The sequence below is a fragment of the Pan paniscus genome, chromosome 6 (assembly GCF_029289425.2).
Source record: "Pan paniscus chromosome 6, NHGRI_mPanPan1-v2.0_pri, whole genome shotgun sequence".
In the NCBI taxonomy this organism is placed as follows: domain Eukaryota; kingdom Metazoa; phylum Chordata; class Mammalia; order Primates; family Hominidae; genus Pan; species Pan paniscus.
Window position 1 is genome coordinate 185,887,376 of NC_073255.2, and position 16,988 is coordinate 185,904,363.

A 16,988-nucleotide genomic window follows, 5' to 3' on the forward strand; every position below is an offset into this window, starting at 1 on the left:
TGCCATTCTCAATTTTAATGTCATTGATCTGATAATGCAAATTTTAACAGCACATCTTTACCACTTCCTGCCTTAAATAATAGTTGTTAATACATTTCCAGTATTTCATTGAATCTAAGATCCATTGATTGTAAGACACACCCTTATTTTCTACTTCACTAAGCAAGGAAAAAATGTGTCAATTTCACCATGACTCTTCTCAGTGCAGGATGATAACTAGGTGGTGACATGTGAGCCACTGTTACTATTCTTGACAATGTCAGAGCAACTGATTCATTTCTTTGTTGAGACAGGAGTGGAGTGGCACAATCACGGCTCACTTTATCCTTGACATCCCAGGGCTCAGGTGATCCTCCCACTTCAGCCTCTCGAGTAGCTGGGACTACAGGTGCACGCCACCATGCCTGGCTAATTTTTTTTTTTTTTTTTTTTTTGTAGAGACTGAGTTTCACCATGTTGCCCTTTCCCAGGCTGGTCTGGAACTCCTGGGCTCACAGTCTGCCCACCTCATCCTCCCAAAGTGCTGGGATTACAGGAGTGAGCCACTGTGCCCAGCCAAATGATTCTTTTTTTTTTTTTTTCTCCCTGAGACAAAGTCTTGCTTTGTCGCCCAGGCTAGAGTGCTGTGGCACCGTCTCAGCTCACTGCAACTTCCACCTCCTGGATTCAAGCAATTCTCCTGCCTCAGCCTCCTGAGTAGCTGGGATTACAGGCACGTGCCACCATATCAAGCTAATTTTTGTATTTTTAGTAGAGACGAGTTTCACTCGAACTCCTGACCTTGTGATCTGCTTGCCTTGGCCTCTGAAAGTGTTGGGATTACAGACATGAGCCACCATGCCTGGCCAATGATTCATTTTTAACAAAGGTCCTAGAAGTGTAAAAGTGAACCAAGAACAGCATTGGGTCCTATCAAGATGGGCCACCAATACATCACATCCTAGACAGCTCTTGAATTTGGAATCCCATCATTTCTCTTGGCACCAGGGAGGTCAGTTTTGTGACAGCAGCTCCCATCGTCAACCCCAGCTACAGACAAATCACCCTGAGACACCTGAGCCTCCCTCACCTTAATAAAGTGAGGCATCTATTGCAGGGAGGATCCTCTGGTCCTTTAGGTCCTCTTGTCTCATGTAGCAAATTTATTCTAGGATTCTGCTACGGGCTGAATTTTGCCTCCCCCTCCCCAAATTCATATGTTGAAGGCCTGACTTCTAGTATGATGGTATTTGGCGATGGGGCCATTAGGGAAGGTAGTTAGGCTTAGATGATGAGGTTATTAGGGTGGGGCTCTCACGATGGAATTGGTGCCCTTACAGGAAGAGGAAGAGACACCAGAACTCCCTGTCATGTGAGGGTGGAAGAGTGTCCTCACCAGGACCTGGGCATGCTGGTGCCCTCTTGCCAGCCTCCAGCACTGCCATGAATTTCTGGTGTTTAAGCTGCCCAGTGTATGGATATGTTGTTATGGCAGCCTGAGCCAACCAAGACAAGTTCCCTCCCTCAAGAGCTTCCTGATCCCTTCCTCATTACCGCACCTTCTAGAATTTCCACTTCCTTTACTCTAGGCCATTGTCATGCCCAAGCTCCGAGGAGCCATGTCAGTAGATGATTAGGACCTGTTCCGGGTCTCCTTCCTAGAGCACAATCCAGAGTCCTGGGGGAAGGTGTCCATACCAGTGCCCTCTCCAGCTTACATCCATCCTGTCCCTGACAATCCAGAGCTACATGTTGCTCTGATGGCAGCTGGCTTGGGGTTGTGGTTTCAATTGTGTCCTCCCAAAGATATGCTCAAGTCCTAATCTTCAGTACCTGTAAGTGTGACCTAGGTTGGAAATAGGGGTTTTGCAGATATAATTAAGATGTAAGTTAAGATGAGGTCACACTGGAGTAGGATGGGCCCTTAATCCAGTATGGCTGGTGTCCATGTAAGAGGAGAATGCCATGTGAAGGGCACAGATGCGGAAGGACATCATGTGATGGTGGAGTGAGTTTGGAGGGACGTGTCTGCAGGTCAAGGAAGGGTGGTTGCTGGTGACACCAGAAGCGAGGAGAGGGATGTGGAACAGGTTCTCCCTTGGAGTCTTCAGAGGGAGCACGGCCTTCCTCGCACCTTGATACCACACTTGCAGCCTCTGGAAGTGTGAGGGAATACATTTCCATTGTTTTAAGCCCCGCAGTGTGTGGTCCTTTGTTTCAGTGGCCCTAGGACACTCATGGGGTGAAGACTGTGCTTCTCCACTGGGCCAGGACGAATGGGGCAGTGGAGGCACAGCTTTGAGGAGGAGGGCGAGGCTGGGCCCTGCTCCAGGAGAGGCTATTACTTGTTCTCCAGGGGAGAGGCAGCTGTTCCACTTTCTCCTGGCAGGAATAAGGAGAAAACAGAATAGCTTTTCCGCCCTCAGCCCTGCTTTACCATCTGGAAAGTGCAGGGAGATTGGGTGGGGGTGGGGTCCCCGTTTCTCAGGCTTGTCTATCCAAATCTCCCCATCCTGGACCCCATGTCCCACTGTCCCATGTGGACTCTGACTCTGACCTGGGCAGCCCGTTGCTGTCCCTTGTCTCCTTCCAGCCTTCTGCACAGACTGCCCTGTGGCTACAGGATGTGAGAGCCTCTTTCTTTTTCTTTTCTTTTTTTTTTTTTTTTTTGAGACGGAGGAGTCTCACTCTGTTGCCCAGGCTGGAGTGCAGTGGCGCAATCTGGGCTCACTGCAAGCTCTGCCTCCCGGGTTCACGCCATTCTCCTGCCTCAGCCTTCCCAGTAGCTGGGACTACAGGTACCTGCCACCATGCCCAACTAATTTTTTTGTCTTTTTTTAGTAGAGACGGGGTTTCACTGTGTTAGCCAGGATGGTCTCGATCTCCTGACCTCGTGATCCGCCTGCCTCAGCCTCCCAAAGTGCTGGGATTACAGGCGTGAGCCACCGCACCTGGCCAAGAGCCTCTTTCAAAGCCCCTTAATGACCTTCTGGTATTCAGTTTGTCTCAGTTGGCGGTTGGCTGTCCTGAGCCCACTGTTTCATTTATGCAAAGCGTTCATGTTGTGAATGGAAGCCAGACAGACCCCTTGCTATCCTCATCTTTATCATTGCCCTACACCAGGCACTGGCAACTGCAGCTTCGAGCCGAATCTGGGCAGCTATATAATTTGCAGGGCCCAGTGCAAAATCAAACTGTGGGTCCCCTTATTCAAAGGCAGGAAGAAAGTACCATGGAGGATACTAAAATACTAAGCTTCTTCCTTTCTTCCACACTCTCTCTTTTGACCTATCATAGTGTTTTTTGTTTGCTCTTTACTGTCATTCTGAGTAAAGAAAAGTTAAAACATTAATTGTTAATGTAAAACAAAAATTAAAAACATTATGAGCGTGTGTACCATTCATCTTTGTATTATGAACTGATAGTTTTATATGCAAATAGAAGAGCATTTACTGGGATGCAGAATCACTGAAATCACATGATTCCACACAAGTAAACAATATTTGTAGTTCACACATGCATATGCGTTTCATTCTTACAAGAACCGTGGAAACTGCCCAAAGTTAACTTCATTGTTTTCATTTCACTTCCTGCTCCATGCCCGTTCTACCAACACTCTCTATCTTCAGTATAACCAGGAGCAAAGGACTAAGGGAAAAGGAGCCATGGGCTGCCCTCTCTTCTTCCTTCTAGCCCAACATTTTCAGAGTAAGTAATTGGCTAGCACATGTATGATAATACGAGTAGCATGGGGAAGAAAGTGTCTGATACATTTCCTTGGTTGCTTGTGTTTCTCCGAACACCATGTGATATGGCTTGGCTGTGTCCCCACCCAAGTCTCATCTTGAATTGTAATTCCCACAGTTCCCATGTGTTTTGGGAGGAACCTGGTGGGAGTAATTGAATCATGGGGGCGGGCTTTCCTGTGCTGTTCTAGTGATAGTGAATAAGTCTCATGAGATCTGGATCTGATGGTTTTAAAAACTGGAGTTTCCCTGCACAAGCTCTCTCTTTGCCTCCAATCCATCTAAGATGTGACTTGCTTCTTCTTGCCTTCTGCCGTGATTGTGAGGCCTCCCCAGCCATGCGGAACTGTAAGTCCATTAAACCTCTTTCTTTTGTAAATTGCCCAGTCTTGGGTATGTCTTTAGCAGCAGCGTGAAAATGGACTAATACACCATGGTATTCTTTCTGTATTTGAACCAAGTTCTGGTCCCAAAGGAAAGTAGGACCTCTTGGGCTGTCAGAACCCTACTTTCTCGGTCATAGATGGAATGTGCTTACCTTGTATATCCCATTGGGTCTTGCTGGACTCCATGCATTGTGGGCCTTCGGAATGCAATGGGGCACCACAAGCACTCTATATGCAAATTGGGCTGCAAGGAACATGCTGTGCTCATCTCTGCTCCTGACATGCTCATTGTCCTATTGGATTTCACCTGCAAAACACAAGTTCAAAGGTAAGATTATGAGTTTCCTGATGGCGACAGCAGAGCATGATAGCAAACTCGGGTCTTTCTAAGCATGGGGTTCTGTGCCACTGCACAGGTTCATGCCCATAAAGCGCTCCTGATCTAAGTGGTGCTTGAGAGGTGTTAGTATCGCCTGTTACAGGCACTGCTGAATAGAGCAGGAGTTCCAGACAGAGTCCTGCTCTTTTACTATGAAATCACAGTGCAGTTGGGGGATGTGAGTTTATGTATTCAATAATTCATTTCAGTAGCGTTTTCCATGCTAAGTCCTGTACATTAGATATATCAAATATGCGGGATCTGCAGTGAGAGTCCATGCTCTGAGATGTGTGTGAACGTGCATGCGTTAGATGTGTGAAGGGCTTGAATGGCTCGAATCCAACACAAAGCAGCAATAATGAAATAGACTACACGTTGATGTGGGAACCCAGGAGAGGGGTAGACTGGCCGTCAAGAGAGTCAGGGATGAGCTCACAGGAGCATGACGCTTGTGCTCGGTCTCAAAGAATGAGTAAATGTCTTCAGGGACTCTCGAAGGCGTGAATCCCGTCCAAAGGCCTCAGCCACCCACCTCCGCCGCCACCTCTGCTACCATCCTGCCTCAAACATCATGCTCCACAGCCAGGCCTTCCCCTGGCTCCCTGCACTGCCCACTGGGGGCCTCCCTCATGGCCAGGGTAAACGGCCCATCTTTCTACCTGGCCACGCTGGCCATGCTTCCAGGCCTCTGCTCTCGCTGGTCCTCTGCCTGAGAGCCCTTCCCTTCAGACATTCGCATGGCTTGCTCCCTGCTCCTTTCAGATCACTTGCAGATGTCACCTCTGAATGCTCCATCTAAAATACCACCCTACCTGCTGCTGGGGCCCCTTCTCTTTCCCCCACTCTGCTTTATGTGTCTTCACAGCACAGATTTGCACCTGACATTAATTATTTGACTATTATCTTTTTTAAAAAATTATTTATTTTTTGACACTGGGTCTCCCTCTGCCACCCAGCCTGGAGTGCAGTGGTGTAAATACAGCTCACTGCAGCCTCAACTTCCTGGGCTCAAGCAATCCTCCTGCCCCAGCTGTCAAGTAGCTGTGACCACATGCACATGCCACCACACCTGGCTAATTTTTGAATTTTTTGTAGAGATGGGGTCCCACCGTGTTGCCCAGGCTGGTCTTGAACTCCTGGACTCATATGATCCTCCTGCCTCTTGCTCCCAAAGTGCAGGGATTACAGACGTGAGCCACTGTGCCCTGCCTGTTTGATTATTATCTACTCCATGAGAATGGGGATTTTGTTTTGTTCCTGCTTGATGCCCAGTACCTAGAATAATGCCTGGCACATAGTAGGTGCTTACTAAATATTTGAATTATGAAATGAGTGTTTTGTGTCTGTTTCTACTAAAATGTAAATTCTTTGAAAGCAAGCACCATGTTCTTCATCTCTGCATCTATCCTGTTTAGCACAGAGCCTGGCACAGAGGAGATGCTTCATAAACATTACCTGATCTCTTCAAATGGCAACATAACATTCCACTAAGTGAATGCTGTTAACCATTCCCCTACTACTAGACATTTAGAGTTTTTTTTCTAGTTTTAAATTAAAAATAATACAGTGATAATCTTAGGTTTCTTATTTTTCATGGGTGTTTATTTATTTAAAATAGATTCTCAGAAGTGGCATGACTGAGTCAATATAATAAATACAATATTGCCAAAATTGCTTTCCAAAAGGGTTGGAGAGGATTGAAAATGTGGAAAATCCCATTTTACCCTTGCCATCTTAAAATGTTAGTGCTAGATAACAAACAAACAGAAACAAAAACAAAACAACAACAAAAAGTACTGTGTTGACGGTATTGGTCAGCCCGGGCTGCTAAAACAAAATACCATGGACTAGGCAGCTTGAACAACAGAAATTTATTTCTCACAGTTCTGGAAGCTGGAAGTCCAAGATCAAGATGTGGGCAGATTCTCTCCTGGCTCTCCTTAGGGCTCTTCTTCTGGCTTGCAGACATCCTCAACATGTTGGGGAGAGAGGGAGAGAGAGTGGGAGAGAAAAGGAGAGAGAGAGAGAGATGTGGAGATGTGGTCTCTCTTCATGTAAGGGCACTAATCCCACCCTGGGGCCCCACCCTCATGACCTCATGTAAACCTAATTAGCCTAAAAGCCTAAAAGCCCTGCCTTCAAACAATATCACTTGGGGGATTAAGGCTTCACCATATGAATTTTGGAGGACACAGACATTCAGTCCATAACACTAACCAAGAAAAGTTTCTGGGAGGCAACAGCATGACCAGATTCATTTTGTGTGTGTTATGGGTTGAATTATTTCCCCCTACCTTTTTTTTTTTTTGAGATGGAGTCTCGCTCTGACGCCCAGGCTGGAGTGCAATGGCACAATCTCGACTCACTGCAACCTCTGCCTCCTGGGCTGAAGGAATTTTCCTGCCTCAGCCTCTCCAGTAGCTGAGACCACAGGCGGATGCCACCACGCCCAGCTAATTTTTGCATTTTTAGTAGAGACAGGGTTTCACTGTGTTGGCCAGGCTGGTCTCGTACACCTGACCTCAAGTGATCCGCCCCGCCTTGGCCTCCCAAAGTGCTGGGATTACAGGTGTGAGCCACCACCCCCACCCCCCAACAAATTTATATGTTGAGGTCCCAAACCTCAGTACCTCATAATGTAACCATATTCAAAGATGAGGTCTTTAGAGAGGTGATGAAGCTAAAAAGAAGCTGTTAGGGTGGGGCCCCAATGTAAGAGGACTGGCGTCCTTATGAGAAGGGGAAGAGACACCAGGATGGGCACACACAGAGGAAAGGCGTGTGAGGACACAGCGAGAACGTGACCACCTGCACGCCACAGAGAGGCCTTAGGAGAAACCAGTACCACTGACACCTTGATCTTGGGCCTCCAGCCTCCAGGACTGTGAGAAAATAAATGTCTGTTGTTGAAGCCACCCAGTCTGTGGCGTCTTGTTATGGCAGCCTGAGTGGATTCATGGTGGGTCAGTTGCTGATGTTTTGGAGAGTGAACAGCTCATAGGACACGGTGAACCAGCTGCAGCTTCCTTCGGGCTGCGTGGAGGCTGCCAGCAGCACCCCACAGGATTCTTCTCTGTGTGGATGCTCCTGGGGGTTTGCTGAATGCTGTGGGCCCCAGGAGGTACTAACTCTTTTTGCTGGCGGGAGAAGGCGTCCCTCCAGGGGCTTGGATTGGCCTTTATCTTTCCAGAAATATTTGCTGAACCCGAGTCATGTGCTATGTGTTAGGTGATGGGGCTACAAGGCAAGTAAGGCAGGGTCCCCAAGGCTTAGACCAGCGGGGATGCCTGTAAGAAACAAATCACTACACTCATGCTAGAGTCAGTGTTTTGGGAAATTTAACTTAGGGTTCCTGGACATTGCAAGTATGTGTCCTTTTTAATTTGTATTTTATTATAATATACAGACAACTGGGTTTGGGAATCATATTACTCCTGTTTTTTTTTTTTTTTTTTTGAGATGAAGTCTCACTCTGTCTCTCAGGCTGGAGTGCAGTGGTGCCATCTTGTCTCACTGCAAACTCCGCCTCCTGGGTTCAAGTGATTCTCCCACCTCAGCCTCCTGAGTAGCTAGGATTACAGGCACCCGCCATCATGCCCGGCTAATTTTTATATTTTTGTAGAGATGGAGTTTCACCATGTTGACCAGGCTGGTCTTGAACTCCTGACCTCAGGTGATCCGCCTGCCTCGGCCTTGCAAAGTGCTGGGATTATAGGCGTGAGCCACCATGTCCGGCCACTCCTAGTATTTTTAAAAAATATTGTGGGTGTTTTAGTATTTTATATTTACTTTTTGTTAGGAAAAAAGGTACATGTTTGTGTGGGAACATAGAGGCCCAATGGGAAGGGGGCAGAGAAGAAGGAGGTGAGGTGTGACCCCATCACAGAAGGGGTGACACGTAGGCTCTGGTGAGTTTTTGTTCTTGTTACATTCTCTTCCTTTTTAGAAAGGTAAGAAAATATTGACACAATAATATATCTACATGGTTCAAAATTCCAGTGGCACAGAAACAATGGTATCTCCTCTCACTCTTGTCCCCAGCCACCCACGTCCCCTCCTCGCAAGCAACTGATGTTCCCAGTTTCTTGTAGATCTTTCTAGAGTTTTTTCATGACATAAATGCAAACATGTCATCTCCCCTTTTCTTCCCCTCTACTAACAGTAGCAGGCTATGGCGGAAACACATTGTCCTTGCTTGCTTTTCTGTTTCTTCTTGGCAATCTTTCCCTATCAGTACATAAAGAGCATCCCCATTTGTAAAGGGTTGCCTGGCATTCAATTGTACGGCTGTATGTAATTTATTTAACAGTCCCCAGATGAGGGACAATTAGGTTGCTTCTGATGTTTTATAATTTAAAATGATGTGGCTACGGAATAACCTTGCAGACATCATTTCACAGTTGTGTTCACAGACCTCTTAGTTTCTAGAAGTGTAATTCCTGGGTCAAAGTTATGTGCTTTTAGCATTTCAAAAGTTCTTGCCAGGTGCCTCCTTAGAGGTTGTATCAGTGTACACTCCTACCAACAACGCAGAAACATGCCTGTTCCCCATACACGCTGAATCCCTAGTGTGGTATCAGACTTTGTAGTTTTTAGCATCTTAAAGGAGTTTACCTGGAGGTCTTGGAGAATGAGGCTGGGGGAGGAGAGGGAGCTGGGGTTGCAGCTGTTGTGAATGAGGCCAGAAAGTCAGGGAAACTGGAATGGGAGGCAGGGAACTCTAGGCTGTCCAGTGAGCCGTGCTTACTCTCTGCTGCAGTAACAACACTAGCCATCGTTTATGAAACATTTGCTATGGGTCAGGCACCACTCTAAGGCTGTAAGCCTGGAGTCAGACTCTTGTTCTGAAAAGGGCCAGATTGTACATGTTTCTTATTCTATAGGCAAAATAGTCTCTGTTGCAACCACTCAGCTCTGCCTTTTTAACAGGAAAGCAGCCACAGACACCAAAGAAATGAACCAGAGTGGCTGTGTTCCAAGGAAACTTTATTTATGGATGCTAAAATTTGATTTTCATATAATTTTTGCATGCCACAAAATATTTTTTGAAGCAACAGCAAATATTTATTGAACACTTACTCTGTGCCATTAAAAAAAAACAACAATTGTTTCATTTACTTTTCCCCAAGTCCCATGAGGGCCCATTTCCCATCCCCCCAACCAAGCCATTGAGAAGGGTAAAATCCATTCTTAGCCTGTGGGGCTGTGCCCCGTGACAGACCACGGTTTGCTGATTCCTGCTGTAGAGGTTCTCATTTAGACTGGATAAAGAAAATATAGTACACGTATACCCTGGAATACTATGTAGCCATAAAAAAAATGAGATCATGTCCTTTGCAGCAACATGGATGGGGCAGAAGACCATTATCCTAAGTGAACTAACAAAGGAACAGAAAACCAAATACTGGATGTTCTCACTTAGAAGTGGGAGCTAAACATCTTCACATGGATACAAAGAAGGGAACAACAGACACCAGGGTCTACTGGAGGGTGGAGGGAGGGAAGAGGGTGAGGATCAGAAAACTACCTATTGAGTACTATGCTTATTATTTGGTGACAAGATAGTCTGTGCACCCAACCCCCACGATATGCAATTTACCCATATAACAAACATGCACATGTACCCCGAACCTAAAATAAAAGTTAAAAAAAAATGAAGGTTCTCATTTAATCCTCACAATTGTAGGACCTTCTATTTTATTCTTTTTGAGGTAGGGTCTCGTTCTGTGGCCCAGGCTGGAATGCAGTGCTGTGATGATGGGTCCCTGCAGCCTCAACCTCCCAGGCTCAAGCAATCCTCCCTCCTCAGCCTCCCAAGTAGCTGGGACCACAGGCACATGCCACCACACTCGGCTAATCTAAAAAAAATTTTTTTGTAGAGTTGGGGTCTCTCCATGTTGCCCAGGCTGGTTTCAAACTCCTGAGCTCAAGCAATCCTCCAGCCTCAGCCTGGAGGCTGGAATTACTGGTGTGAACCACTGCGCCCCGCTGTAGGGCTTTTACATCCCCATTTAACAAATGGCAAAACAGAGTCCTAGGCAGGTCCAAGAGAAAAGAGGTCTCAGCACTCAAGGAGGCGGCCACACTCACGGCTCCAGCTGGACCATCAGTAAGGAGGACCGAAGGACTCCCACCCCGCTGCGGAGCAGCCCTTTCCGCCCCGCTCCCAGAGCACTGCGGCCTCCTCCTCACTTGCTTCCTGCAGGTGAGAGGTGGTGGACAGGACCTGTGAGGGTCTGGGCCAGCCTCCTGGCCTCATAGGTAAGGAATGGGGTTTTGTGTGGTGTGTGCGTCTCAGCCTTCACGGAGCATTCCTAGCAGTTCTCTACTTCGCCACATGCAGTGAGGTCCACTTATTTTCTCCTGATCTGGGCGATTTCCTTCCCTTCCCTTACTCAGCCCTCCCTCTTCCTTGGGGAGCCAAGGTCTCCAGGGAAAGCTATTTATTTCGTGGCCAGAGAGGCCGCAGCCCTAGCAATCCCAGGAACCCCCACATCTGCGCAGGCCAGCCAGGCTGGAGAAGCTGGAATTTCACAGCCTGGAGGTGATCAGGCCCAGTCAGGCGGCTTCACTCTTTTCTCTGCAGTCCCTGCCCTGGATGCAGGGACCAAGTAACCCCCTGCGTGGGGACTGTATTAATTCCCTAGGGCTGCCATACAGGGTATTACAAATGGAGTGGCTTGAAACAACAGCAGTTTATTCTTGGACAGTTCTGGAGACCAGAAGTCAGAAGTGGAGGTGCCAGTCAGGCCTGCTTCCTCGGAGATGCTGGGTAGAGCTCTTCCTTGCCTCCTCCCGGCTTCTGGCGTGGCCTTGCTCCTTGGTGCTTTTGGCTTACAGACATTTGCTCCAGTCTCTGCCTCCATCTTCCCATGATATTCTTTCTGTGTTTGTGTCTGTCTCCTTTCCTCTTCTTACAGGGACACCAGTGATATTGGATAAGGGCCCACCCTAATGACCTCATCTTGAGCTCATTATATCTGCAAAGACCCTGTTTCCAGATAAGGTCCCATTCACAGGTACCAGAGGTTAGGGTTTCAACGTATCTTTTTAGGTAACCCATTCAATCCAAAGCAGGGACCTTGTCTCTTGGCGAACATGCACAGTGAAGACCACCCTTGAATACCAGAGTTCGTCTCTTAAGTGGGCTATAATATGAAAAATATGGGAAGGCATTTATGTGCGAAAGCCAGAATAGGGAGAAGCCACCTGGATTTGAACCCCAACTTCTTGACCTACAGTCCAGTGCCCTAAGCTGTGGCCCCAACACATCAGCAGTTCTTATGGGTCCTTTTCTCCAGTGGGGTCACACTCAGGGCCCATGTTGACTATTAATTCTGCAAGGAGTTCCTGCTGTACTGTAGGCCTTGGGCCTCGATGCCTCTCTAAGATCCTCCCCCATCGTCTCACCCAATGCTGTGCAATGACCATCCTTGAACTTTCTTGTCAAGGCTGCACCTGAATCCATTGCTCTTGCTGCCATTTTCACATGGAATTCCTTCCCACCTGCCTTGTTTAAGTAAGCCCTTCAGAACGCAAAGCCCATTTTGAATAGGGAACATGCCATTACCCTAGTTTTGGTCAGGTGTGTAATTTACACCCTCTCCTCTGTATTCCAAGAGCTGTTATCATGAATTGCCATGACAGGCATTTCCACTAAACTTTTAGCTCCTGAGGCTGGGAATTGTGTGGTTGTTAGAGTCTGGGACACAGGAGGCACCTATTAGTGCTCATTGAATTAATGCATGAAACTCATCAAGGAATCTGGCTGTGCAGGGCTTCCCATGGCTCTGTTTAGCAGAGGCAGTAGGTTGCTAGTCTTTCTTAATATGTTCCACTCTGCTGAGAATACTGAGAGGCCCCTAGGGCTGCAGTGAGGGTCCCCCATGGCCATGTCTCCTGACTTCTTTTAGAGAATCACTTTTCTCCTCATACTATAGACATATATTCTGAGTGGAAGCAGATATATTCTTAGAAGACCTTACTCCTGAAATGGTTATACCCCTTACATATCTTAATCCTTGGTGGCAGTGGCTGCTCATGGATAGGCACAGAACCCAAGCCAAACCAACCAGAGTCCTTCTCTAGAATTTTTTAGACTCAAGTCTTTTTCTCTCTGGCAATCAAAGTGTGGAGCTATGAACCTACAAATGTTGGAGGCAGGGTCTCAGCTGCGTGGAGAGTTGGGTTTGAGACATTAAAGCTAACTTAAGAGGGAACCAAAGAATAAAGCTACAGGGAGAGAGTCCTGAGAACATTTGAGTTCCTGGAAGTCAGCTTCTTGTCTGATATTTACATTATATTTTATTTTCTATCAGCTGAAATTTAATCTCTGCCACTTACCATCATGTTAATACAACACGATTCCAAAGCTGAAATAATATTAATAGGAAACATAATGGCAGCAGGGGGTATAGCTCAGTGGTAGAGCATTTGACTGCAGATCAAGAGGTCCCTGGTTCAAATCCAGGTGCCCCCTAGTTTTCTTCACTTCTAGAATGCATCTTTTGGGAGACAGTATTTGAGACAAAAAAGGAGATGAAGGAGAAACAATGAAAGAAGCTTAAGAAGAGGGAGAAATGGATGCTGGGTAAAAAGAATCAACAACTGTCCACCAGAGGGAGTGATATGGTCAGGCTGAAATCTGAAAAAAAATATCTAGTTTGGCCCAGCAATGTCTGAGTTGGAGGAAAAGACAGGAAGAGATGCTAGACCACTGCAATAATGATGTGCTGAGCAGAGCTGGACTGAGTATTGTTCCTTCTCAACAATTAGCCTCACTGAAGGTCTAGTCCCAAAGCCCTTGCAATCTCTTGATATGGTTTGGTTCTGTGTTGTCACCCAAATCTCTTATTGAATTGTAATCCCCAGTGTTGGGGTAGGGATCTAGTGGGGGGTGATTATGGGGCAGATTTTTCCCTTGCTGTTCTTGTGATAGCGAGTGAGTTCTCATGAGATCTGGTTGTTTGAGAGTGTGTAGCACTTCCCCCTTTACTCTCTTTCTTTCCTGCCGGCCATGTGAATATGTGCTTGCTTCTCACACCCCTTCTGCCATGATTGTAAGTTTCCTGAGGCCTTCCCAGAAGAAGCCTGTACATCCCACAGAACTGTGAGCCAATTACACCTATTTTCTTTATAAATTACCCAGTCTCAGGTATGTCTTTATAGCAGTGTGAGAACAAACAAATACACTTCTCTTTCCCTTCCCCCATGCTGTGGACAAAGATATCAACAAGAAAATTTTTCTTTGCTGGTCTGCACATAAGCTCAAGCTCAAAAGAGCTGTTGGCCTGGCGTGCAGAGACCTCTCCTGGAGGCCTGAGACTAGGATGATGATCATGTTGTCCCTTGGGTACTCTGTATATATCTGCAGTGGGAACAGTTCTCTGGCCCATGAGCTCCTTGACTGCCAAAACAAAGTCTTCATCAGCTAGGGGTTCACAGAACATGACACAGATTGGAACAGGCAGGAGCTCAATAAATGTTTGTTGAATACACGAACTAGTGATGACCTTTTTAAAAATTTTTAAATTTTAAACTCAAGGGGTACATGTACAGATTTGTTACATGGGTATATTGAGTAATGCTGATGTTTGGGCTTCTAATGATCCCATTGCCAAACAGGTAGTTTATTAACCCTTCTCCCCCTCCCTCCCTCTCCCCTTTTGGACTCCCCAATGCTTATTGTTCCCATCTCTCTGTCCATGTGTATCTAATGTTTAGCTCCCACTTATAAGTGAGAACATGTGGTATTTGGTTTTTTGTTTCTGTGTTAACTCACTTAGGATAATGGCCTCCAGCTGCATCCATGTTGCTGCAAATGATGTGATTTCATTCTTTTTTTTGTGACTCTATAGTATTCCATGGTATATAGGTACCACATTTTTTTTTGACAAGGCCTTGCTTTGTCACCCAGGCTGGAGTGCGGTGGTACAATCATGGCAATCATGGGTCTCTGCAGCCTCAACCTCCTGGGCTCAAGCAATCCTCCCACTTCAGGCTTCTGAGTAGCTGGGACTACAGGCATGCACCACCATGCCTGGCTATTTTAAAAAATTTTTTTGTAGAGATGGGGGTATCACTATGTTGACCAGGCTGGTCTCAAGCTCCTGGACTCAAGAGATCCTCCTGCCTTGGCCACGCAAAGTGTGGGATTATAAGCATGAGCCACCATGCCTGGCCCCATATTCTCTTTATCCTATCACTGGTGATGGGCACCTGGGTTGATTCCATGTCTTTTTTTTTTTTTTTTTTTTTTTTTTTTGAGACAGAGTCTTGCTCTGTCCCCTAGGCTGGAGTGCAGTGGCACGATCTTGGCTTACTGCAACCTCTCCCTCCCAGGTTCAAGCAATTCTCCCGCCTCAGCCTCCCAAGTAGCTGGGATTACAGGCACCTGCCATCATCCCGGCTAAGTATTGTATTTTTAGTAGAGACAGGGTTTCATCGTGTTGGCCAGGCTGGCCTTTGACTCTTGACCTCAGGTGATCTGCCTGCCTTGGCCTCCCAAAGTGCTGGGATTACAGGCATAAACCACTGCACCCGGCCTTCCATGTCTTTGCTATTGTGAATAGCGCTGTGATAAACATACAAGTGAAGGTGTCTTTTTGGCAGAACGATTTATTTTCCTTTGGGTATATACCCAGTAGTGGGATTGCTGGGTTGAATGGTAATTCTCTTTGTAGTTCTTTGAGAAATCTCCAAATTGCTTTCTACAGGGGCTGAACTAATTTACCTTCCCACCAATAGTGTATAAGCATTCCTTTTTCTTTGCAACCTTGTCAACATCTGTTATTTAAAAATTTTTTAATAATAGCTATTCAGATTGGTGTGAGATGGTATCTCATTGTAGTTTTTATTTGCATCTCTCTGATGATTAATAATGTTGAGCATTTAAAAAACATGTTTGTTGGCTACTTCTATGTCTTCTTTTGAGAAGTGTCTGATCATGTCCTTTGCCAACTTTTTAATGCAGTTATTTGTCTTTTTCTTATTGATTTCTGTTTCTCATAGATTCTGGATATTAGACCCTTGTTGGATGCATAGTTTGCAAATATTTTACCCCGTTTGGTAGCGTGTCTACTCTGTTAATAGTTTTTTTTTGTTTTTGTTTTTGTTTTTTGCTGTGCAGAAACTCTTTAGTTTAATTAGGTCCCACTAGTCAATTTTTTGTTTTTGTTGCATTTGCTTTTGAGGACTTAGTCATAAACTCTCTGCCTAGGTCAATGTCTAGAAGAGTATTTCCTAGGTTTTCTTCTAGAATAAGACATTTAAGTCTTTAATCCATCTTGAGTTAATTTGTGTTTATGGCGAGAGGTAGGGGTCCAGTTTCATTCTTCTGCATGTGGTTAGCCAGTTTTCCCAGCACCACTTGCTGAATAGGCTATCCTTTCCCCATTAAAAAAAAAAACTATTTTGCTGAAGATCAATTGGTTATACATGTGGCTTTATTTCAGTGGTCTCTATTCTGTTCCATTGGGCTATGTGTCTATTTTTGTACCAGTACTGTGCCATTTTAGTTACTGTAGCCTATACCATAGTTTCAAGTTGGGTAATGTGATGCCTCCACCTTTGCTCTTTTTACTTAGGATTGCTTTGGCTACTTGGGCACTTCTATGGTTCCATATGAATTAAGTTAAATTTATTTATTTATTATTTATTTTTAAGACAGGGTGTTGCTCTGTCACCTAGGCTGGAGGGCAGTGGCAAAATTTTGGCTCACTGCAACCTCCACCTCTTGGGCTCAAGTGATCCCTGCACCTCAGCCTCCTGAGTAGCTGGGACTACAGGTGCACACAACCATGTCCAGCTAATTTTTGTAGTTTTTGTAGAGATGCGGTTTCACCATGTTGCCCTGGCTGGCCTGACACTCCTGGGCTCAAGCAATCCACCCACCTCAGCCTCCCAAAGTGCTGGGATTATAAGCATGAGCCACAACACCTGGCCCCATATAAATTTTAGAATAGTTTTTTCTAATTCTGTGAAAAATGATGTTGGTAATTTGATAGGAATAACATTAAATCTGTAGATTGCTTTGGGCAGTATGGCCATTTTAATGATATTGATTCTTCCAATCCATGAAGATGGAATATTTTTTCCATTTGTTTGTGTCATCTGATTTCTTTTAACAGTATTTTGTAGTTCTCTTTGTAGAGATCTTTCAACTCCTTGGCTAGATGTATTTTTGCATGTGTGGCTATTATAAATGGGATTGTATTCCTGATTTGGCTCTTAGCTGGAATGTTGTTGGTGTATAGAAATGCTACTGATTTTTGCATGTTGATTTTGTGTCCTGAAACTTTACTGAAGTAGTTTATCAGGTCTAGGAGTCTTTTGCTAGAATCTTTAGGGTTTTCCAGTTATAGAATCATATTGTCAGTGAAGAGAAATAATGTGACTTCCTCTTTTCCTATTTGGTTGCCTTTTCTTGCGTGATTGCTCTGGCTAGGACTTCCAGTATTATGTTAAATAGGAGTGGTGATAATGAACATCCTTGTCTTG

General features: G+C 45.6%; 1 non-coding gene across 1 annotated transcript; it reads left to right on the forward strand.

Moving 5' to 3' along the window:
- The first annotated feature begins 12,897 nt into the window (after positions 1-12,897).
- On the forward strand, positions 12,898-12,969 carry TRNAC-GCA (transfer RNA cysteine (anticodon GCA)). Its single transcript has one exon. It is a non-coding gene; the product is annotated as a tRNA-Cys (tRNA).
- Positions 12,970-16,988: the final 4,019 nt, after the last annotated feature.